We start from the raw sequence: 26,291 nt of genomic DNA, 5'->3' as shown, positions 1-26,291 counted from the left end.
TTGATTTTGGGTCATTAAGTAATCTATACAATTTCGCAAAATGGCTATAAGGTATTTTGGGGCGTAGAAATTTGCTCAAAGTTGCCTGTCAAATAAGAGGCAGCTAAAAACTTTTTAATTAAACCTTTATTGATGTTTCTCTAGAACGGAATAGGGGTTGATGAAAATCGTTTCGGTTCTATTTGGGGATACGTATCTACTTTAGGTACGACGCCTTTACATTGTATTCGTTAATATATAGATATAGAAATATCAATTAATTTCAAGGAATTTTCATCTTATATTTACCTTTCAAAGTGGGAGGCTCCTTTGCACAGGATGCCGGCTAGATTATAAGTACCACAACGGCGCCTATTTCTGCTGTGAAGCAGTTATGTGTAAGCATCGCTGTATTTCGGTCTGAAGGGTGCCGTAGCTGGTGAAATTACTGGGTAATTGAGACTTAACTTCTTATGTCCCAAGGTGACTAGCTAGTGCTGCTCAGAACTTTTGGGTTTTTCAAGAATCCTGAGCGGCACTGCATTGTAATGGGCTGGGCGTATCAATTACCACCAACTGAACGTCCTGCTCGTCTTGACTCTTGTCCTTTATAGTCATAAAAAAAAACCTTATACTTATAGGCTAACTATAAGAACTTGACAATATAATTGTATATCTAGAGGCCAATTAAAAGTTCATACGTCTGCTTGTTTTTTTTTTATTATTATTTCCTTAAAATTAAAGTTATTATATATTTTATTTTATGAAATGCTCACATAATACCTCTATTTATTTACGGTATATTGTGTGGATTGATGCTACTACTATAATCAATAACTCTTGTGTTTATAAGTATTAATTTGTTTTCTTTTTTTGACTTGCTTGTGTAAGCCTTTCAGTTTTTGACATTTGAGTATTTTTGTTGCGTTACTTTGCATATATTGTAATTGAATTTGGAAAACAATTAAAATGTAAATCTTGACTTAAAAGAGTCGCATTGACTTTCTTGCTACTTCTTCTTATTAGCTCAACCCTTTACGAAGTAGCGGTAAATTCAATTTTTTTTTTGACATTCATAAGTCTCATTTTCAATTTTGAATACAATTTGTTGTACAAATAAACTTATGATACTATCGTAATAGACGAACCCTGTGTGAAAGTGAGATAACTATCCGTAAATAAAAACCTAGGTGTGAAAAAGCGACGGAATAGATGAAGACCATGAAACAATTTAGTGTCCATTAGTCTCCTGTCAAATTGGACCTATGAATCAAAATGCTACACACTTCACTAACTCACTAAGTATAAGTGTTTGTCTGTTCCCCTAGTATACTAAGTTTATGGTTGTACATGACATTTATCATATTACTACATACCATTATATATATATTATTTACAAAAGAATGGCAACATGTCTAGCATAAGCTGGGTTGCTGGATACATAGGTATATAAGTAATAGCAGAGTGTGGAGTGTGAATGCAATTTTTTATTACTTATATTAATAAGTGTACAGTATTCGTTATTTATGTAACTGCTGTGTAATAAGGGGTATTAAAACACGAATGTGGGTTTATCTCACGAGGCGAAGCCGATTGTGATAATAGTATCACATGAGTGTTTTAATACGTAATTATCAACAGTTGCATACAAGACTTTATCTACACCCAGAATATGAATCCTCTAAAAGATTCTGAAACAGTTAGTTTACTGCTAATATTAAAACAACCAGTCCTAGTAGTAACCTAATATCATTTACTACAAATAAACTAAGTATTATTAATGAAAGAATTATTTATTTTAGTAGTAATTTACATTTTGTATAGTGCAATAATTAAAATTCACTTGAATATTATGTTCTTTTGCAGCGTTTAAAATGAATCGCTCATTTTTTGTAAACAAAACAATAAAAATATTGAAGAAAAATGGCGGGAATTCGAATAAACTACTTTTTTCTTACGGCGCGCGACGTTCTGATAGTGTTGAACGCGCGTAAACGAAAATGTTCTTTTTTTGAAATTCATACAGATACCACGCATCGTGCAATAAGAATGTGGCTGTCTGTTAAAACTCTTTGAGCATGAAGGGATTGAAAAAAATAGGAGTGTTGTTATGAAATTCACTACAACATTACAACACTCGATTGGATGATGTAGGTTATTAGAACATTAGGTGTTTTCATGTTGTCAATAAGCTAACTGTTTTAGAATCTTTAATAGAGGATTTAAAGCATGGGTGTAGATTAACTATTAAAATGTACGCTTAGTCTTTCTATAATATACCTTGATTGAATTATTTTATGTCTAAACAATTTGTTATTTTTTTAAAGTGATAAGCCTCATTTCTGGGTTAATTACACAAATTAAATTTAAAAACAAAATTTATGTACGATGCAGGACTCGAACCCACGACCTCTCGCGTTTCATGCGCGCGCTCTTCTATTGAGCCAACCGTTCGAGTGGCGTATCGTTGATAAATCTTGTATATGTCATGTTCAACTGTCAGGTTGTGGCTTCACCTTCTGGAGGTCTTTTACCAAAATCGAAAGTCGAAAAAGTAAATGTCAAGTGAATTTGGGAATAAGCTAAATGAAGGACGAAATGTCTAATCGCGAACTTCGTATCGAACATTGGATCCGAAACACTTTCGAAATAGCAAAATGTACGATCCGTCAACCGAAACTTCGTATTTCGATTTTCGTAATAGGGCTGGTTCGTGTCCCGCATCGTTCATAAAATTTGAGAGTTATCACTTTTAAAAAAAATAGCAATTTGTTTATATTTCAAAGACAACACCTCAAGTCAATGTCGTAATATGCAAATTTTGGGGTTGAGCAGGTTATAAACTCTAAAGTAGATCATGTATATGAAGCCACAACCTGAGAGTTGAACAAGACATATACAAGATTTATCAACGATACGTCACTCGAACGGCTGACTCAGCGGAAGAGCACTCGCACGGAACGCGAGAGGTCGCAGGTCCGAGTCCCGCAACGTTCACAAATTTTGTTTATAAATTTAATTTGTGTATTTAATTTCTAATATTTTCAACAGTATGGCATGACTCCGAGTCAGACTTCGATGTACCTCTGTTTCAATTAGTTGGTCTGAATACGCATTGTTGTTAAGCACTTACATGTCATACTAAAATGTAAGGTAAGCTAATACTATTAGCGTATTATTCGTTCTATAGTTCCTAACTACAGACACGACAATAACTCAAGCTTAAGTTGTAGTTAAACTTTATTCAACTTGGGTTGTACGAGCTTTTTGAGTCTTCCTTTATTTACTACTTCATAAATCTGAATATAATAATATTTATAAGGTATTTTATATTAAAAACAAACTTAAAAACTTTAAAAAATTTACCAATGGTAGGCTCCTTTGCACAGGATTCCGGCTAGATTAGGGTTACTAGTGGTAACCATAATCTATAAATTAATTAGTTGTTTACGTTTGGGATTCCACTTGGATTAATATTACCCAGTTGTTAATCAAAATTGTCAGTTTTTTTATGAAAATAAGCGATGAGACGAGCAGCACGTTCGGCTGATTGTAATTGATTCGCTCTGCCCATTACAATGCAGTACCGCTCAAGATTATTGAAAAACCCAAAAATTCTGAGCAGCATTACAACTGCGCTCGTCACCTTGAGACATAAGATGTCAAGTTTCATTTGCCCAGTAATTTCACTAGCTACGGCGCCCTTCAGACCGAAACACAGTAATTCTTACACTTTACTGCTTCACGGCAGAAATGGGCGTCGCTGTGCCCGTAATCTAGCCGGCATCCGGTGCAAAGGAGCCTCCCATTGGTAATTATAATAAACATAAATTTTATCAAAATTATTTCAGTAAATTCAAAAAAAGCACAATTTGATAATTAAATAGTGACATACCCCCTTATTCATAATAGTCTGCTAACTTTAAGCATAGCTAATTCTCACTCTGTCTTCTTCTATTGACCTAATTTAGAATGAGAAGAAACACTCCTTAGCGGCTGTTTTAAGTTAGCTAAGGGGGTTAATGTTTACGTTATGGTTGAATAACATATGCTCTGTTCCGTAGTCTGATTCTTAATAAGTTATTGAGTATAATGTGGTTACTGCAGTACCTGAAACGATAGTACAAGGTATATTCAGTTAATAAAACACAGGGAAAGTTTTAGCCGTCACAGCCATATAATATAATTAATACCGATCTCGCTGCGTTCCTTTGAGCTCCCTCTCAGCTCACACCCAAAGAGACTCTTCCACTTGGCACTTTAATATGCTACCTATAAGTTATTTTAGAATAAGATATTCCAAATAAAATTCACATTTTGTTTACAACACTACACTTCTAAGACATATTTTTATCAAAATAATATCATAATATCAATAATATCTAAGATTCACGATGATAAAAGATTAAAATTACAAAATACACTGCTGTAAGATTGTGCATAATAATTATGTAAATTCATTATGCTAAACGAGGGTTGTTTGAAATGGATATATATTTATATTTGTATTTTAAAATAATTGAAATGTAATTTTTTAGAATATACCAAAAGAGGTTAAAAAGTGATTAACTAAATGAACTAAAGACATAATATGATATATTTTAGAAAAGTAATCTGTCTCATCTAATAAGCGCAATGAAAAGTTACTCCAAGCTTAAAATTATTTCTACGGAGAAAGATGACAGGGGTCATGTAATTCTGTGGTAACAAAGGAACGATAAATACATAAAGTTTTAAATTTGGAATAACATTACTTCTCGTATATTAATAACACAGAATATATGCATATTAGAATAATTTTTATTATTTAATTATAAATATAAAAAGCTATTAAAATATCTCAAATTTTAGATTAAAAGACAATAGTAGTGCCAAGTGGAGCAAACTCAACACGAAATGACAAACTTCCAAAGCTCCAACAAATAGGTATTTGTTGACTAAATTTAGTAGTGTTTGTGCGATCAGTCGATGGATCTATCGTACAACTAGTCGAGTTACGATACAGCGATCCAACTCATTTGATCCAAATTAATTATTCGGTATTATTGAGATTTCTGTTATGTTGAACATGAAAGCACTCGGGTAACCAATAAGCCTTTAAACACTATAACGTTACTATGTTACAGTTTCAATAACAAGGGCTTAATTAAAATAATAATTTAGCGATTCAATATCTCTGTTGCCTTCTGCAATATTGTAATTATTAAATGTATGCGTATATTAGATTATATCTTTCACATTTTATGAGGCATTTCAAAAGTTTCAAAACGTAAACATACGTTTTTAAAGTTATTGTATTTAATGTATTAAAATTATCATGGTTATTTGAAAAAAATATTAACAAACTTTTGATAACATGGCGGTGGTGATAAAAAAAAATTGTGGGGTTGAAATAGGGGATGGCAGTATGTATGAAAACTCGTCATTATCGAGGATAAAAAAAATTAAACTTTGTATTTAGGCACTTGATAAATATTAATTAATGAACATTTGTGCGAGCATTTTTGAAACTTTGACCTACATGGGGATGAAATAGGATATTGAAGTTCACGGGGAAATACTATTAAAGAGACTGTCCTCAATGACCAGGTATCTGCTTTGTATTATAGAAGAACGCTGCCAGCAGCGGAAAGAGCAGTTTGTATGTTTATTAATTGAAAAGTATCCTAAAAATAAAAAAAAGATTGCACAAAGTAAGTATTCAACTGTCGCTGGCAGAAGCTACTATATATTATATACTCGTATGAGCGACACCAAAGATAACATTGGATAGAAAAAAAATATAAATGAGTGACTATTTTTGACACTTTTTTATATACCTGTCAAATGGATTTAATCTGAAATTCTGAGACAAAATTTTATTTTATGAAATGTAATTTTTTAATGCGTTCTGAGCTTATTTTGTTGGTTTTAAATGAGACCCTTGACATATTGTAAATTTTATTACTTTTTTTAATATAAAGCAAAATATAAAATTTGTTTGTAATATTACTAAACTGGCCTAGATGAAGATTACATTTATAAGAAATAAATTAAAAACTCGAACATATTAAAACTTAATCGTGGTCGGAATGAATCTACCTACATAGGCCGAGCTGAGCCTAAGCCTCTCTAATAGGATTTTGACATCTTGCGGAGCTAATATGGAATTATAGACGTCGATCTCTGGCTTATTATACCTGCAAGAAATATATGTGGACGTATCGAACTGAGACGTAATTGAGGATTACAACTTCATTGATCATTAGGTAGGAAATACTCGGAGTTTTGTGATTTATAGTTCTTATGTTATATCAGCCTTAAGGAACGTTGTATGAAATTCTTAATTTATAAGATTAAAGAAATATTTCTTTAAAAGAATAAAAGGCATTTAATTTCTCAAAATTGACTCCTTTAAAATTCTTTTTGATTTCATTTCGCACATACTAGATACTACTACCGCTTTGGAAACAAATGGCGCTCTGAGAGAGAAGAAGCAGCACAAGAAACTCTCCCAGCATTCTTTTTTTGCGCTCTTTTTAATAAAAATATACAATATTTTACTGTCATTGCTATTGCTAATAAAATAATCATAATCTAGTCCCAGGCTGTCCGATCACTTTAAACATGTGTTCAATAAAGATTTGCTGAGTTTTACCAGTGGGAGGCTCGTTTACACAGGATGCCGGCTAGATTATGGTTACCAAAACGGAGCCTTTTTCTGTAGTAATGTATAAACATTAATGTGTTTCGGTCTGAAGGGTGCCGTACCTAGTGAAATTACTGGGCAAATGAGCCTTAACATAATATGTCTCAAGGTGACCAGCGCAATTGTAGTGCCGCTCCGGATTTCTGGGTTTTTCACGAATCCTGAGCGGCAATGCATTGTAATGGACAGGGCGTATCAATTACCATCAGCTGAGAGTCCTGCACGTCTCGTCCCTTACTACCACATAAAAAAATACTTCAGCCGATTTGAGTTTGCATTTCGTAACGAATGAATTGTATATTCAGTCTTCCGATAAATGTATGATGAATATACATTGAATGGAAATATAAGGCGATTTTATTGAACCTTTTACACTTGTTTGTGTTAATGAACTATCATTTTTTTATGAGAAAACGGCACAAGATAAGCAAGGCAAGGGGGTCGATCCGATGGTAAATAATACGTCCTGTTTATTAAAATGCAGTGCCGACAAGGATTATTGTAAATTAAATTGAAAATATCCGAGCGTTAATTTTAGTTGGCTACGGCACCCTCAGAAGAATCTTAATTATAGTGCTTGCACACTACAACCCCAATTTTGTTAAAACTTAAAGAACGAAGGCCTTTAATTACACTAGGAACCACATCCATCAAATCTCAATTAGATTTTACAATTGGTCTGCTATTTTGCGGTCTAAAAAGGTTTGGTAGCAGAACTGCCTAGGATTTTGTATAGACACATAATAATAATGTAGATAAATATATCTAAATAATAAATGAATGAAATGCATAAAGAATAGATAAAGTTCTGAAAGATATCCCGTTACAAGATTTCAAGCAAGACAATGCACAAACCTTTTAAATGTCACATATTGTTTAAAGTGACTGTATCGGTATCAAAGCAAACTCAGATCCCATCCCATGAGAACAGCCGATATTGGATACTAGCAATACAGTCTCCCGGAGTCCTTTGTCAAGGATTTCAAGGATCAATTTTGCATTGAGCAGGTAGGGAAAATTGCTTTTATAATATTGGTTAGAAGATTGGATTGTGGATTAGCATTCATTGAGGGAATGAAAATTATTGCTACTATAGTAACAATTTTCATATTATATTTATGTCGAACACATTATAATAACGAGTATTTTTTAAACTCATACAGTCCTTATTTAAATAGCCTTACTAACTTTACTTGGGGTATGTACTCATATAAAGAGTTAAACTCGCGTCAGGACACGTGACCTGATCGAAAATTCGTAAGACAGTCGTTGAAATTATGGTTGAAAGTTGATTTTTCTGAGATGAACTTTATAATGTAAAATAATTATAAAAGATCTAAACTGTTAATTTGTTAATGTAATATAAATTGTCATTTTGTGTACGATAGCGCAATAAATGAATATTGTATTTAACCACATAAATGACAGTACTTTTATACTGATAAATAAAGCTATTCGTGCAAAATTATTCCATAATATTCAAAAATGCACAACGTTTATGTTCAAGTTTTTACTTTTGCCGGCACTCCCGGAGTGCAATCCGCTTAATGGAAGAGTCACCTGATGTGAAGTGATCACCGCTGCTCATATTCTCTTATAACACCAAATAAATCACAGGAGGGTCGCTAGCCTGTTACATAGGTGCACGCGCTTATTTTGAATGTCGTTTTGTTACTGCAAAACTAGGTATTTGAATATGTAAATACATTTTTATTATTATCAATATCCATCTAAAAATAGTAATACGTGATCCTATGGATGGATCGAAATAATAGATCGCACAATTCCCAATCGATTATTGGAATGCGAAAAGCAGAAAATGGATTAAGATATCAAACTTGGATGGCTAATTTAGAATTTGGCGATTGAATATAGCAATCTGCCGTAAGCTAAGCGCTTATAAACAGGTTTTCATTTAATTTTCTGAATCTACAATAATTTTGGGTTTTAATGACAAATAAATACAATATGTGTTGAAGTAAATTTTAAATCATTGATATTTGAAAAAGTTGATACCCCTTATTCTAAAATAACACATTCTATGGAAAAAATAATACGAGCTTACCCCCCCTTATGAAGCCTCCACCTAAGACAGTAAAACTAGTCAAATAACATAAGTAAGTCGTAAGCACACTCATGCTTAACACATAATTTACGAACAAAGGCACTTTATAAAAGTCGATCTCAAGGGTGGCGATAGAAGATAGTCTCCTCTCGAGTTTGACAGTTAGAATCACCGTAACGTAGGTTGCATTAGCGCCATGGGAATATAGTGACAAACCCTGGAAGTGTGATCTGAACTTATGGGAACTTAAGCCTTTTTACCATTTTATCGTTATAGAAATTTTATTTCGCTGCTGGGGATATGTCAAATCTGTAGATGGATATAGATTTTAATGATATACAAATTATCAGAACTGCCTTCCTCCTAAGATTTATATTTCAAATATTTTATGTTGGACATACTTAAAGTCAGAATAACGTTTTTTTATGTATTTCACATAAACAGTTCATCAAATCAAACAAGCTTACTTTAGATTGAAGAATACTACCACACAATTACTTCCTGAATCAAGTTGTGAATGTCATTTCCCTTTTCTAAGAATTTACAATTTGCTTTGAGCTTGAAGGTGCCTAAGTCGTATCGGTTCGGACAGACAGAAGCCGGAAGATGATTTCACATAGTCACTGTGCGAGGTTAGTTTCCTAGGAAACGTTAGGTACCCGTAGGGTAACCAATGGAGAGCCCTTTTATTAAGACTCTGTCCGTCCCTGTCTGTCCATGGACTGTATCTTACGATGCGCAATATTTCAACAAGATTTTGAATTCTAAAATGGCAACCATGTAAAAAAAACTGTTTTTTTTTTACCATAATATTTATGATTTAATAGTGTTATGTGTAATGATTTTGACAGTGTATGTAGATTTTCTTTATGATAATGGGTAATCGTTCGTTTGATAGTGTGTGAGATGTAGAATTTCAATAAAATTTTAAAATACCCATCATAAAAAAGCGCAAAAGATTATATAAAATCATTACAGCGCTTATGACTGTTTTCGACAGGAATGCGTGATGTTTTATATTTAGTTACATATATATAAGTTATTTGCAAGGACATTTAGTTTAATTTAGAAATTTAGTCTTCGATTGCTAAGAAACCTCCAAAGTACTTAGTGTTATTAAGAATTAATAAAGCCGTGGTTAAATTAACTGAAAAATAAATTTGTAGACATCCAATCATCTGAATGTAGCCGAATTCGTTATACCTAATGAATGAACTGTCAATGAAAAGGGCCTGTTTCCGAAACATTAAAAAATAAACATTGTATGAACAACATTAGTTCCTAAATTAATATCGTTTCCGTCGGCAACATCTGACGTGTAATAGTAGGGTAAAAACACCAATTACCGTCCGGTCGGTGATTGACGCGCTTAGCCCCGAGTAAAAGTACTGTGTACTGTCCGGAAAAAATGTTTTTCTACCCCTTTGGGGCATTTTGTTAGGGGAGATTAATTTAGGCTCTTGTGAGCTTTTGTTTCTAATAATGTTGTTGTTGGGAAGTGTTCTTGAAAACTATGACAAGATAATTATTGTTTATTTTTTGATGTAATCTTCCCGCTAAGAATAGTTTAAGCAGATAATAATTTCATTCATATAATATACATTTAATAAATGATTTATCCATTTCTCCGAAATGTCACAATAGCGTGTATTTTTCTATAATAAACTTAAGTTCTTTTTAAACGACTTCGAAAAGGATTTTCCCAATTAGATTGGTATTTTTTTTATGTATGTACACCGATTACGATTATGATCAGATTTCCATGATTCTTCTTTAGTTTGATGCAGAATATTTGTTATATAGTCCCATAAAAATTTGACATAGTTTTCATTTTATGAATTTTTTATGAATATTTTTGTTTACGTGGATGATATTGTTAAAGTTTGTATTTGCAACTTTTATTGGTGGTATAGTTTTACTTTGATTAAGTATTTTTAGGTTAGGTGGTATAGTTTTATATTTATTTATTTTAGTATAATTTTTGTTACAAATAAAAATGCATTTATTTTTTATGACGTTTACATTCTCTTAAATGATTAACATTGGCTTGTAGCCCTCAAATCTGTCGGATCACTGGTCTATGACATTTTTATAAAATGCTTGTTAGAACAATAGATAAATAGATTTGCATAGAAATCTCTAGAGAGATATTAATGCAAATCTATGTCGGCGGTCGCTTAGAGCAGCCCATGTTTTCTAAAACTAACCATAATTTGTCGTCCAAGAAGCTTAGATTTGGGCTAGACAAGGGCAAGTTCTTATAGAGTACGGAATGTTGACTTCCTGCCAAATTTGGATAAATTGGGCTTTGTTACTAATGCAGTGTTGCTGTAATATTCTAGGTACATTTTTAACTTTTCCGATCACTTCTGGAACTTCCTCGTGACCATAGAGTTTGTCATTTTGCTTTTTGTGCAACCGTGACAATTTTTTTCATTTGTGAAAATTATATTACTATACTATTCACCCACATATCGGGACAGCAAGCATTTTGATCCGCTTTTGAGTCACCCTCTTTAACTGTAGAGATTGATTCAGGGTATATCTTGTATATCGACGGTAAGGAGTTAAGGACCAAGGTTCAGGACTTCAGGTTCTCTTTGATCTTCTTTTTTCCTTAAAGGATGTCATAGCGACCATCATGATCTTTTATGGTGCTTGACAGATGGTACAGTCATTATGATACGACAATTGCGATTATACGAACATAGGAGAATGATCAAAGTTTCTAACTTATTCCACGAGATCCAAATTTGAATTCATACACTTCATATATAGATAATTACTAATCAGAAATCTTTGAACAGAATAAGTAAACAAAATAAGTTATGACCTATTTTATTTTTATTTCTGTTTCTATATAATATTTGTGCATTTATAATATAAGGGATGCGCGAAGCTTTCAACTACAAATATTTTATATATATAGACACATATCAGATAAATTAACTTCTTTTTTTTTACAAAATAGGTGTACAATATGAAGTAAAGGCTGATAATCTATGTTATTAATTTATAAAAGATATAATTCTTACAGCAGTAATCGAACACAAAAGCTAACTTATTATTAACAAGCGTCAATCGGATGCTATTGATCGATGTAAGTATTCCGTGAATTTATTGATGTTTTTGGATGCTTAGGAAATTGACTATAAGAAAATGCACTTCGTTTTTTGACGAATTTTATCACTAGGAATTATTTCTAGTGTGACATAATCAATAGAATGTTAACAATGAATGTAGTAATTTAAGTGATTGTATTCGTAATACAAATATGTATTAATTTTAGCATTGCAAGACATATTCCTTATAAACACAATTATGCAAATCACATATTCCATTGCGTATTGAGTAGGCTTAAGAATTTACTATTTTGTCTTTCCCTATCAAAAACAATTCAAGCTCGTTGTTATCCCTTTCAAAATAAATAGTATAAATTGAAGTGTAGTATAATTTCATATAATAATAAATTGCGAGCGTTTGGCAAGAGGCCAATGACATGAAGACAGTGATTTTCAAGTTATTCGAAGTAAGTTTAGTAACACCTGCGTGTACAGAGCATCTCCCGAATGTTAATGTGGACAACTTTACATGTTTGTCTAAAGTCGCGTTTACACTTTGTCTTGTTTCAAATATGTATGTTAAAATATACAACGCCAGCAGTTCAGGAATATGATGAGAAGATTAAAAGTCACCATATTTGCTTGCGTCATAATTTGAACACGCGATACAGAACACGGTAAAGTTCATTATGCGGACACTTTTATTTGTAAGTTTTGTATGGAATGGTTGGGGAGCTTTTCAACCTCGTTAAAGACTGGGTGGAATTTGCGGAGATGGCTGCTAGCCTTTACAAGTTGGAGAATGGAGAGGCACTGAAATAAGGGCTTTTGAATCCTAAAGAATCATTGAGAGCAAAATTTAAAGAAATCAACATTTTGACTGTTGCTTCTCAATATATTCTTGATAATTTTATGTATGTACATAGGCATATGAGTGAATTTGCTAGAAACTGTCATAACCATAATGTTAACACCAGGAACAAACATAAACTTACAATGCCTACTCCGGCTAAGTCGAGTTAGTAAGTCTTTTGTGGGGCGATGTATATGCTTTTGCAACAAGCTCCCAGAAAATGTTCAAAAAAAACGTTTGTATGGTAAAGGATATTATAACATAAATGACTTTCTTAATGATACCACAGATTGACCGCCGACCGCCCTCAAACTATTAAATAATAAGTTTAATTGTACGATATTACTGTATAACCTGTAAGCCCGCTGAGTTTGTGGCGCCCGTTCTTCTCAGGTCTGCGGCATATGGGTGGTACTATTTGTCTTCCAATAAGTGATATCTCATCGTATTTTCAATAAAAATATTTGAACTGTGTATGAAATATTATGTCTAGGGCTATGCTAGATATTGTACCATAAATATAAATTATCTAGTTAAGTAGGTACGTATCAGCTAGCCACCTGATCTTGTCCATGCTCAGTGCAGATCACTTGAAGCGGAGGCAATCAAACCCCACTCGCCTTTCAAGACCTCGGGGGATGTCTCTTGATAGATATAAAGCATTGTATTAGACGGTACAACTGTGAAAAGGTAAAGATCTACTAGTTTATTAGGGTTCCGTAGCCAAATCGTAGATTCGTCGTGTCTGTCTGTTCGTCCATAGTCCGTCACAGCCACTCTTTTCCGGAACTATGCGTAATATACTGAAACTTGGTAAGATGTATTCTGTGAATCGCATTAAGATTTAGACTTAGAACTAAAACTAAAAAAATTTTTACATCAAAGCAATACGTGTCGGGTCTATCTAATACTCCATGGATAGGTTTTCAAAAATTATATTGAGGTTTCTAATGTCATTTTTGTCTAAACTAAATAGTTTACGCGAGAGATGCTACCAGCTTCTAAAATAAGAGAATGATAGAACAAAAAAAAAAATATGATGTACATTACCAAGCAAACTTTTACCGAAAATTGGTTTGAACGAGATCTAGTAAGAAGTTTTTCGTCATAAATCCCCTTCATGGGCGAGTCTGACTCGCACTTGGCCGCTTTTTTAAATACTCAACATAATTATAATGTTTGCCTCTTTGTGTTAGTATTAGAGTGGAATCTTTACTAGGATGAGATAAAAGAGATAAAAATATACAACCTTCTTATAATACCTATGATATTATGGCAGGCAATAATAGATTAAAAGGGCTTTAGTGCAGTCAGAGAAAAACTGTCGTTACTATCAGATTTCAGCCAGACTCAATTAACACTGACCACCTTTTTGGAGTTAAAGTTTTAATTCTTGTAAATCAATAAAGCCTTAACAAAGTTAATCATTTTCATAATTTTTCTTTCACTTTAAAACATTGTAGCGTTTCCTTTCTACGTTTTGAAACAGTGAAAGAGCTATGCAGGGTAAATGCTGAAAGCGAATTCTAAAAACTTTTTGATTAATTACATTTTACGCGGCGAGAAAACGATGTTTCACGTGGCAGACTCGTGGAGCTTAGACCTACTACGTATAGACATGACAATTTGTAATTTTTATTAGATTTTTTAATTATGGAAAATGAGGACAAAAAAGCGAACGTACGGTCACCTGGTGATAAGTGCTCACTGCCGCCCACATTCTCTTGCCACACCAAAGGAATCACAGGAGCATTGCCAGCCACCATGGAAGGCGTACGCACTTTTCTTTTAAGATACCCATGTTGTATCGTCCTGGAAACACCGCACAAGGAAGCTCATTCCACAGCTTTATAGTACGTGGAAGAAAGTTACTTAAAAACCACTCTGTGGTGGAATGCCACACATCCTGATGGTGGGGATGATAATCTAATTTATGGCGTGTCGTGAGAAGGTGGAATTTGGAGGCAGTATAGAATAGTTATATACTAATTTACAATTTTTGTAATACTTTACTTACATACCGATTAACAATGAGATATGATGAAGTCAAGTTCAAATACATATGTGGATTTAGACCGTGACTTATACTATGTCATTCTTATTGCCATTAAGTTTTACAATAATATTAGTATACAATAAATTAATTAGTAACTATTTAATTTTTTTAATTTTATCCAACAGAATTTCTAAAACATGTAAAAAAGTCGCCAGTTTCTTTTAGCCACTCTTTTTAATCGCAAAATATTGGCATGCAATACAAAAAATCGTACTCTAATTTCAAAGTTCAATTATTATTATAAGAAACGTATATTAAACTCACAAAGCTATCACACAGTGGTATAACGAAGCGCTCGAGGGTACACGGACTAGCCAGCACAACATATTTGAGCTAGGAAATATTTTTATGTTTTAATTTTCACCTCAAAGGCCTTTTATGTTAGAGTATTTCCTAATTACCTTTACCTGTCCTCCTTTCGTACACACTTGCCTTCTTCAGTTCTTCTTCTTGTTGGTGATCAAATAGCCGAGTATATATATGAACAACATTGTACACTTCCGGTTGAAGAATCGCATTACTAAGTAAAATACTCTCTCACTTTTACGACAAGATTTCCATTTTAGAGGGTTTAACGAGCTGCGTAGTTTAACGTGACATGACGGTATGAAATAAGAAGTTAAAGTTTTCTTTTAAATAATAACAAAGTTTCAGCGATTCTACGCTCTGTCTTTCAATATTTAGCTCTACAGGAAAAAGTGTGACGGCAGAGTGCACTTTATTACCGAGCATGTTTGAAATACCTGTTTTATTGCGAGGGGCGCAAACTGAATCTTCTGATAATGTGTTTTCGCTAATACAAATATTATAAAGGAAATGAGCTTTTTTATTTTTATAGCTATTACGACATTTCTTGCTGTTATTTAATATGAAATTATCAACATCTGTAGAAATGAGGATTATAAAAGTATTCAGGTATTCAGATTATTGAAATAATAGGATTCAATTAGAGAACAAATGTACCAACTAGATTAAGTAAGTTTGGCAGCAAAGTCAACAGTTTCTTTGAATAAGATGTGCTTGCGATAAGTAATAACCCATTATCCTATTCAAATTTCATGGAGGAAAAATAGCATTAATTAACAGCTCAATAAAATATAATGCATTTTTGAAGTTATACTTCTTTAGGCGCATTACGGAAAAAATATGAGAGTGAGATTTTAAGATGCGCGCGAATCACTGTAACACAAAAGTAAAACAGGGTGAAGTTGGTTCCTAAAATTTTCTGACGTTTGCGTCATTGGTTATTTTTTTTTGGTTTCTTCGTCAATTATTAGGACAGGCAAAGGGTTCAAGCCCATACAGCCGCATTAATTATTTAATGATTATTTGTCAAAGCCATATTTGCAAGAACTGCTTGGAACGTATTCAAAATAAATTCATTAAGCATTTAGAATTCCGACAACATTTAGATCCCACGTTTAATTTTCACTCCAACGATTTAAGTTCTTTGAAAGACCGTCGAACCCATAGAGACATAATATTTTTATATAAATTATTACATAATAAAGCTGATTCTCCATTTCTATTAAGTAAAATAGGATTACACTGCAGAAGGCCTACATCCCGATGTAAAGATGTATTAGATGTTGCCTATGCGAGAACAGTACATGGAAAGAACAGGTTTATAATTCGGGCATGTAGCTGTTATAATAGAGCATACAGTCATATTGACATATTTCATGAAAAGTTAAATGTTTTCAGATCATTGGTTTGTGATAATTTAAATAATTACTGATTTTTTTTAACCCCATTCTTACATTTTTTTTCTGAATACTTATCTCATTTGTAACTAATTCATTATAGTATTGTATAATAGGCGTGTATGGTATTGTTAACTTATATATCTTGTAATTAGTTGTTAATTTGTATTACTTTTGTTTTGTGGTTTTTATCTTACCGTTGCTTACCTTTTAACTAAAAGTGTCGTATAAATTGTTGGAAACTTCACTGGTGAAAGTGTAAGTTTTAAGATTTCTTAATATTTAAGTATCATAATACTGTTTGTTTCCTATACATGAATAAATAAATTTTTAAAAAATTGTTCTTTCATAAAACGTAGAATAGCACAAAGAATAAATCATTTTAATAATTTTTGCTACGTTAGGCCACACTTTTTTTTATTCGTGTCATGTTGGAAGCATTGCTTGAATAATATTGAAACTTTCAATTCGTATTTCTAATTCCACAAACGTACTGTATATATTGATGGTTGATTCTTACTTTTATAGATTTCTTTTCACTTTATTTAAAAAAAAAACGGGAAGTTTACCTAAAGCTCCTGAGGTATACTACTAACTTATTACTCAAGTAAGCACCACTCAAGTTACAATGAATTTCGAAGACGTATTTTCGAATCTCATATTGTGTAATTAAATTTCGAAGTAGTAATTTCAATTAAGTTGTAATTTCTTGTTCGCCAAGCTCTCGCTTCAAGTTAAATTGAGTTGTAATAAAACTTTACCTTTATAAGCTTCTATTGTTAAACATTTATCCATTGTTACAATTTTAGGACCTCCTATACGATAAAGTGTTATAAGTAAAACAAGAATCCTATAATTTCGATATAGATAATCCAATACGCATTCAAATTCAAATTTATTCAAAATAGGATTTAAAATCACTTATTGAACATCAAAAACTACCACCCATTCAAAAGAGACTGCCTCAGACCTGAGAAGAATGGGCGCAAGAAACTCAGCGGGCTTTTATTTTTTAATTTAAAATATGGATTACAATGTGATATCGTACAATAAACATTTATAAGTAAAGAGCCTGAGGATCATTAAGAAAATCGTTTATGCTATAGTAACCTTTCCCACACAAGCGTTTTTTAACAATTCTTTTAAATTTCGTAACACATTTGTTTTGTGCATTTTCTGGGATCATATTGTAGAAGCATATACATCGCCCAACAAAAGACTTACTTACCTCGACCCAACCGAGTAGTAGGCATAACAAGTTTATGTTTATTCCTCGTGTTAACATTATGAATCGTGTTAACATCATTGCAAATGAAACTCACTTCTAGCTTGAGGCTCTTTGTATGCAAGATTCAGGATTATTAATCAGTTGAAAAAATATCTCTTAAGATAACATTTATCATGAAAGTGTAATGCTGCCTTAAACAAGCAACAGCTTTCGTTTTTCATCTCTTCATATTCTTCTCTGACGTTATGAGAAGACTTGTAGCCTTTGATCAAAATATATGTTCTGGATTCAAGACAACGACATTAAAAGTGGCTAGGCACATATTACTGCGCATTGATATAATATAATTATGTACTACGCAGAAGATCTCGCTATCCAAACGTGTGAACCAATGTCCCAGGCTCTTCAATCAATCACAAATTAAAACAATATGTTATGTTTTTAAAGTGATAACCCTCACTTCTAGGATTAATACACAAATAAAATTTGAAAAACAAATTTTTTTTAACGATGCGGGATTCGAACCCTCGACCTTCGGCGTTCCGTGCCGGTGCTCTAACCAACTGAGCTAACCGTTCGAGTACCGCCTCGCTATAAAATCCTGATACAGGTTATCCCCAATATTTGCATATTAGGAAATTGACTTGAGATGTCGCTCTTGGAAATCTAAACAATATGTTATGTTTTTAAAGTGATAAACCTCACTTCTAGGATCAATACACAAATAAAATTTGAAAAATAAAATTTTATGAACGATGCGGGATTCGAACCCACGACCTCCGGCGTTCCGTGCCGGTGCTCTAACCAACTGAGCTACGAAACGGCGGCACTGAAAATTTCGGGAATCAAGGAAGTGACACAACATTACTATTTAAAAATGTATTTATTGCTTTTCGAAGAATTCTTCGCGAAATTTGACACATTTTTCCATACGATGGAAACAATCATTGAAGCAACCATTCCTCCATTCGGAAGTTGGGGTCTCCAAAATGGCCGTTTTGTAGGCGTCCACAGCTTCTTCAGGTGATGAAAATCTCTAACCACGCAATTTATTCTTTATTTTAGGGAAGGTATAGAAATGGCGCATGGTCTAATAATTCTATGTTTTCTTCCTCTAAAAACTCTTTTGTTCTGTGCGCGGTGAGAGAACTCGCATTGTCGTGATGGAGGATGATGCGGCGGTTGCAGTTCTCTTTACGGAGTTCAGAAACGACCTGTGGCAAACAAATGCTAGCATACCATTCTGCATTAAACGTTCTTTGTCCCTCAAGATAAGTAGTCGCAACATGGCCGGTTTTGGAGACAAACGTGGCCACCATTTTTTTTGCAACACTCCGTGAACGAACAATTTTTGTTGGCTTTAACTCATTTTCGAACACCCAAACTCGTGACCGGTTTTTTGTTTCGGGTTTCTACGCGTATATCCAGGATTCGTCACCTGATACGATGTTGTATACAGCATTTGAGGATCCTGCGTGGAATCTTTCGAGAGTTCTGACGCACCAAGTAACGCGAGCCGCTTTTTGCTCTTCACAGAGCAAATGCGGTATCCACCGGGAAAACAACTTTTTTACACCTAATTGTTCATGCAAGATTATTTGTATTTGACTCATGCCAATGTCTAAAGTTGCCTGAATTTAGCGGTAAGTCACATGTCGATCTTCCTCAATCAGCTTACGCACAGCATCAACGTTTTCTTTGGTGACTGCAGTTTTTGGACGACCTTGACGGGGATCATCACTAAGCTTGACATGTCCACGTTGAAATTCAGCAAACCAGCGATAAATTGTGGTTATGGATGGGGCTTCATCACCAATGCAGAAATCATCCGGTCAACACACTGTTTTTGTGTTAAACCACTTCGAAAGTCATAATAAATCAGCGCTCTAGAATTTTCTCGAGTCAATTCCGTTTGCTCAACGACTAAACAAGTTTGACAAGACCTTGTGACAAGACCGAGAATCTATTTTTAAATAAATAAATGGTATTCGATTTTTAAAACCCAGGAGTTTTCAATTAAAAAGATTTTAATATGACAGGAACAGTGGAAATATTCCATTCCCGATACTTTATGTGCAGCCTATGTAACTGTTCGAGTACCGCCTCGCTATAAAATCCTGTTTGCTTTGTTCAACTCTCAGGTTCAGATCCTGTAGATGAAGCCACAACCTAACCAAATATGTAAAATTATTTGTTGTTTAAAATGAAAAAATAGCGGTCGTGTATACAGTGGTAAAAATTGTACTTCTAGGAAATAAAAAGGTTGGAGTTTATTATTTACGGTAATTAATAAATATTCGTTTTGTAATTGTGCATATTTATACGTATTAAGTGAGCTTTTTTGTATTCATTTTTAATGAAGAGTGCGACATCAAGTATCAGTGTGTTTCAAAATGCACACGGTTTTTTAGGTAGTATTATTTAGTAGGCCTTAAAAAATTAAGCCTTCCACAAAAATATGGAAACTATTGTAATAATCTACTAGTCCCTAGGCAACTTAATTAATCCCTTCTAGTAATTCAATAAATCTCAACTGAAATGACTAACGGCCGTACCCAATATACTATCTACAGATAGAGATAAATTACTACCTTCTACTGTCAGTAAATAGCTGTCAATAATATGAAGCTGTCCCATATACCCGATAAGTCATTCTTATCGCCTTATATTGGGACGCGTGAATTGAAATTTACATACAAACTTCTATCGCTGGTAAGATATACGTCGTCCCATTGACAGACAGCGTGTACGGATAAGATGAGTTACCGTCGACAAGTTTATTGGGACAGAAAAGTCAACGATAGTTACGATTCTTATCTCAAGTAAGAGATAGACTGAATATTGGGTAACGGCCGTTAGTGAGCAAATCCTTTGTTATGTCTTAGGTCTTCAGCCTTATGGTGAGTCGATAAGGTATAATTTGATGTTCATTATGTTGATGCGGTCTCATTTAATAATTGTAAATTTTGCATAGAATGGTCGTGGAGCTTTTCAACTTTGCCAAGGACCGAGTGAAATAATTTTGAAAATATTATGGTATGGCTGGATTCGCAGCCTTCGAAGAAGAATAGAAGTAAAACCTCTTTTTGTTCTTGAATATGAATGGTAAAAATAACCGTGTACCTCTAAACTAATAAATAAACTAAAAAGTGTACACTTTAATAAAATTGGAAAGTTATTTGTGTGTATCATTGATACACACATATCATATAAATAGTATTTTTGGTTTACTACACTTTGCTATTAAAAAACTGCAAGGTGTTAGATTTTAAACTCTTACATTATCAAATTCGAATTCATCATCAAATTGAAGTATTTTATTCAAAATAGGATCGGAATCACCTTTTCGAAAATATATGACTCTAAGGACGAAAAAAGGAAGCTAGAAACTTGTGTTTTTTAATAAAATTTCAATTACAATAAAACTAATTAATTTAATAGCTTGAGGGTGGTTGCACCATTCCCGATCTGTGGCATCATTAAGAAAGTCATTTACTTTAATATCAACTGCCTTTTAACAACTCTCTTTAATTCTTTAACACATTTTTGTTGTACATTTTCTGGGATCATGTTGTAAAAGCATAAACATGACCTCAGACATAACAAAAGATTTACTCACTAACGGCCGTTCCCAATATTCAGTCTATCTCTTACTTGAGATAAAAATCGTAACTATCGTTGACTTTTCTATCCCAATAAACTAATCGACGGTAACTCACCTTATCCGTACACGCTGTCTGTCATTGGGACGACGTATATTTTACCAGCGATAGAAGTTTGTATGGAAATTTCTATTAACGCGTCCCAATATAAGGCGATAAAAACGACTTATCGGGTATATTGGGACAGCTTCATATTATTGACAGCTATTTACTGACAGTAGAAGGTAGTAATTTATCTCTATCTGTAGATAGTATATTGGGAACAGCCGTTAGTCATATCAGTTGAGATTTTTTGAATTACTTGTAATGATTAATTGAGTTGTCTAGCGACTAGTAGATTATACCAATAGTTTCCATATTTTTGTGGAACATAAAAATAAACACTTTCAGAGATTCAAACGTATTTAACATACAGAAACGAAATTTGGTACATATATTTCATCTGGAAAAAAAAAATTTCGAAAAGTAGCAGCGTTTCTTAGAAAATAGAATCAACCGATTTTAGTGATAATTTTATTATATAAAATATTTATAAATATCGATATATTGTTTTATTTTTATCTCACAAGGTGTACACCAACCAACATGATCTCTAATTAATCAGAACATTTAAGTGTGTCTTAAAGTACACAAAAGGATAAAAAAGTTAAATGAGTGCAGGCAGCACTTCCCAAAGAGATTTCTTTTAATCTCGGCGAGGAGTTTTAGTAAATTGCCGACATCAATCTGTACGATCCTTTGTTCCTTTGTACTTTAAGATGTACTTTATACTTTAAACGTACTGTAATTAGATCTAAGTCAGAAAAAGTGAATAAATTGTGAAATAGATTATTAAAAAGTGCGATTTTATATTAAGAAATATTTGAAGCTTATAAAAAAGAGATCGGAAGGTGTTCGGGCTCAGGAATAATATCTGGGACTGTATTTAGGTTTCCTATAGTCGCCGGTTTTGGCTCGTTAAAAAAATGAATTTATGTAGGCACTTGCAATCAACCAAGAATCATGAGTAAAGAAGTAAAATGCAATGCACTAACCTTTGAACACTCCCACGTAACTCAGGTGGCGGCGGCGCAGCAACTCCAACGGTCCTGACTCTGGTGTTCCAGGTGAACGTCACTGGCGATCGCAAGCTTGCAAAGTTTATATGTAGACACTAGTATTGAACGTCAACACTAGACTTGATGACCACTGGTTATCACTCAAGGTAAACACGGTTTACATATGTAGTGCTATCGACCACGCCCGAGCCAAGATCAATTGTCTCTGTCCGCTTGTCAACCCAAGCGCGACTTGTGTCATCGGATAGTGGAACAACTACCCTCATGATTCCTAATAAAATCAGCAAGTACCGTACAGAAGGGTAGTAAAGTTTTCTCGCATACGGGAGCGGCCAGTTCATTTTCCATGACGTATTAATGTGTTTCAATATTTGATTTCATATTTACGTCAATTTTATGCTCTTTAGGTGAAGGACACACCCCCACAATGTAATCCGAAGGTTGTGTGTATGGTTGACCAACTCGCAGTGTGTGTTTAACGTATTACTTACTACAGGCAGAAGAGAATTGAACCCACACACACACAGTTACGGAAATTACCTTGTTATGAAACATTGATAAAAATAAGTCTGCGTAATTAATATTTTTAGTGTAATGCAATTATTGAAAAAAAAAGATATAAAAGAGTGGGACTTAATAATAATTCTCACATCAATGAAAACGATTTCGTCTTATATATATTAAGGTCATGTCACGAATTTCTGTTGAGTCCGGTAACACTCTTGTTTTTCTTTCTTGTTCATCTTTTAAGACAAATTCATTGTTAAATAGTCATAAAACTAAATATATTAAATTTACCACGCCAAATGTCAAAAATGTAGATGCGAATATTTTATTAAAAGGAGAGTTATAAATTCAAATTCAAATTCTATTGTTATTCAAAATAGGATTTAAAATCACTTATTGAACGTCAAAAACTACCACCCATTCAAAAGAGACTGCCTCAGACCTGAGAAGAATGGGCGCAAGAAACTCAGCGGGCTTCTTTTTTTAAATATAAAATATGGATTACAATGTGATATCGTACAATCATTCATAATTAAAGAGCCTGACGGTGTTCGCTTTAGTCCGTGGTGTCATTAAGAAAATCGTTTATGCTTTAGCATTATTTTGGGTTTTTTAGTTTGTTTAGGTTTAGTAGTTAATTTTCTAATTAGTTAAGGTTTTTAACAATTCTTATAAATTTCGTAGCACTTTTGTTTTGTACATTTTCTGGGATCATATTGTAGAAGCATATACATCGCCCAACGAAAGACTTACTAACTCAACCCAACCGAGTAGTAGGGATAACAAGTTTATATTTGTTCCTCGTGTTAACATTATGTATGTCACAGTTTCTAGAAAATTCTTCAATGTGCTTATGAACATACAGAACATTATTAAAAATGTATTGAGAAGCAACAATCAAAATGTTTATTTCTTTAAATTTTTCTCTTATTGATTCTTTAGGACCTAGGTTATAAATCGCGCGAATAGCCCTCTTCTGCAGCACAAAGATGGTATTAATATCGGCCGAATTGCCCCATAACAATATAACATAGGACATAATACTATGAAAATAACTAAAGTATACCAATCGCGCCGTATCTATGTCAGTTTACCGTCTTATTTTCTTAACCGCATATGCTGCAGAACTAAGCCTATCCGCCAAACCTTCAATATGGGGGCCCCACTGCAATTTGGAATCAAGAGTAATGCCAAGAAATACAGCAGATTCCACTGGTTTTACCACCTCTCCATTTAATAATTATATTCGCATCTACATTTTTGACAGTTGGCGCGGTAAATTTAATATATTTGGTTTTATGACTATTTAACAATAAGTTATTGGCGCTAAACCAGTACACGATGCTGACATCGTCTATCTGAATAGAGCATTGTTTACTTCATCATATAACACTTGGCTTCGTTTCACTTTGAATATAAGTGAAGTGTCATCCAAACATGTGTCATGGCAAACAATACCACCTGGTGTTTTTTTTTCTACAAGGTTAGATAGATCATTTATATAAATTAGGAAGAGGAAGGGTCCAAGAATAGATCCTTGTGGTACCCCCATACTGAGAGGAGTCCCAGGAGATCTTCTGCCATTCACCTCGACCCTCTGAATCCTATTATTTAAATATGAGATCAGAAGATCGAGTGCAGATCGATCGAGACCAGTGGAATCTGCTATATTTCTTGGCATTACTCTTGATTCCAAATTGCAATGGGCCCCCATATTGAAGGATTGGCGAATAGGTTTACTTCTAAAGCATATGCGGCAAAAAAAATTTGACAGTTAACTGACATAGATACGGCGAGACGAGTACGTTATTTTCATAGTATTATGTCCTATGGTATATTGTTATGGGGCAGTGCAGCCGATATTAATATTATATTTGTGCTGCAGAAGAGGACTATTCTCACTATTTATAACCTAGTTCCTAAAGAATCTTTTAGAGAAAAATTTAAAGAAATAAACACTTTGAATGTTGCCACTCAATATATTCTTGATAATGTTCTATATGTTCATAAGCACATTGAGGAATATGCTAGAAACTGTGGCAATCATAAGCATAACACGGGGAACAAACATAAACTTGTTATGCCTACTACTCGGCTAACGGCCGTTCCCAATATTCAGTCTATCTCTTACTTGAGATAAAAATCGTAACTATCGTTGACTTTTCTGTACCAATAAATATTTCGACGGTATCTCACCTTATCCATACATGCTGTCTGTCAATCGGACGACGTATAGCTTACTAGCGATAGTAGTTTGTACGGAAATTTCAATTCCTGCGTCCCAATATAAGGCGATACGAACTACTAATCGGGTATATTGGGATAGCTTCAGATTATTGACAGCTAATTACTGATAGTAAAAGGATAAATTACTATCTCTATCTGTAGATAGTATATTGGGAACGGCCATTAGTCGAGTTAGTAAGTCTTTTATGGGGCGACGTATATGCTTTTACAACAAGATCACAAAAAATGTTCAAAACAAAAATATTATTTATATTCATAAGAATTTTTAAGAAACGTTCATGTGGTAAAGGTTTATATAACATAAATGTCTTTCTTAATGATTCCACAGATTGGGAATGGAGCGACCGCCCTCAGGATATTAAATAATATTAAAAAAAAAAAAAAGTTGAAATGTACAATATTACTTTGTAAACAATTTTTTTTATGAAAAAAAAAGCCCACTGAGTTTGTTGCGCCCAATCTTCTCAGGTCTGAGGCATTCATTTTGGAATGGGTGATAGTTATTGACTCTCAATAAGTGATGTCACATCCTATTTTGAATAAAAATATTTGAATTTGAAATTAAATTTGAATTTAGTAAAGAAGCGAAAGTTGTGTGATGTGGCAAAAATACATGATAATAATTCGTAATCCTAGAATATTGAGTGGTAAAATTAGAATATAGATGTGGATAATATTAATATGGCTACAACACCAATAAAAAATTATAAATATTAAAGCCTTTTTTTTGTTTTCATCACTTTCCAGTATTACGTCCCACTATTATAACTTTAACAAAACTGAAAGGACATCCCACTGGATAAAAAATATCAACAGTATAGGATGAAATGTAAGACTTAAAATTCTTAGATTATAAAAAGATCCTTAAAATTACATGTTTAAAATGTATTAATTAAGTTCAAATTAACATGGAAATAGCTTAATTGACGAAATATGTTGATGCTTCGTTTGTTCCGTATATATTCGATTAGGGCCCGGGCCGTAGGGCCACGATCAAAGTAAAATTTAAATCGGACTCTCGTCCCTTTTTGTAATTAGTTGTCCCCTACTCCGGTAATTATTTGTAATTGCAGCAGGCATTCCCATTTATCATGACAACCGTGAATCAATTGAAATGGTTGGACAGTTCACATTAATTAATGTTATATTAATCGAGTTCATTTCTGGCTTTATGAGTTTACCG

The 26,291-nt window shown here is 33.3% G+C and overlaps 1 protein-coding gene across 1 annotated transcript in view; it reads left to right on the top strand.

Annotated features, from left to right (window-relative positions):
* LOC126966732 (acyl-CoA:lysophosphatidylglycerol acyltransferase 1-like) overlaps positions 1-22,186 on the top strand; it is a 453,894-nt gene extending 431,708 nt beyond the window's left edge. The window contains exon 7 of the mRNA XM_050810997.1: positions 22,177-22,186. The gene's annotated coding sequence lies outside the window, so the exon portion shown is untranslated. The remainder of the gene's footprint in view (positions 1-22,176) is intronic.
* The last annotated feature ends 4,105 nt before the right edge of the window (positions 22,187-26,291 follow it).

This window comes from Leptidea sinapis, chromosome 11, assembly GCF_905404315.1.
Source record: "Leptidea sinapis chromosome 11, ilLepSina1.1, whole genome shotgun sequence".
NCBI lineage: Eukaryota > Metazoa > Arthropoda > Insecta > Lepidoptera > Pieridae > Leptidea > Leptidea sinapis.
This window is presented reverse-complemented; position numbering and strand designations above follow the sequence as displayed.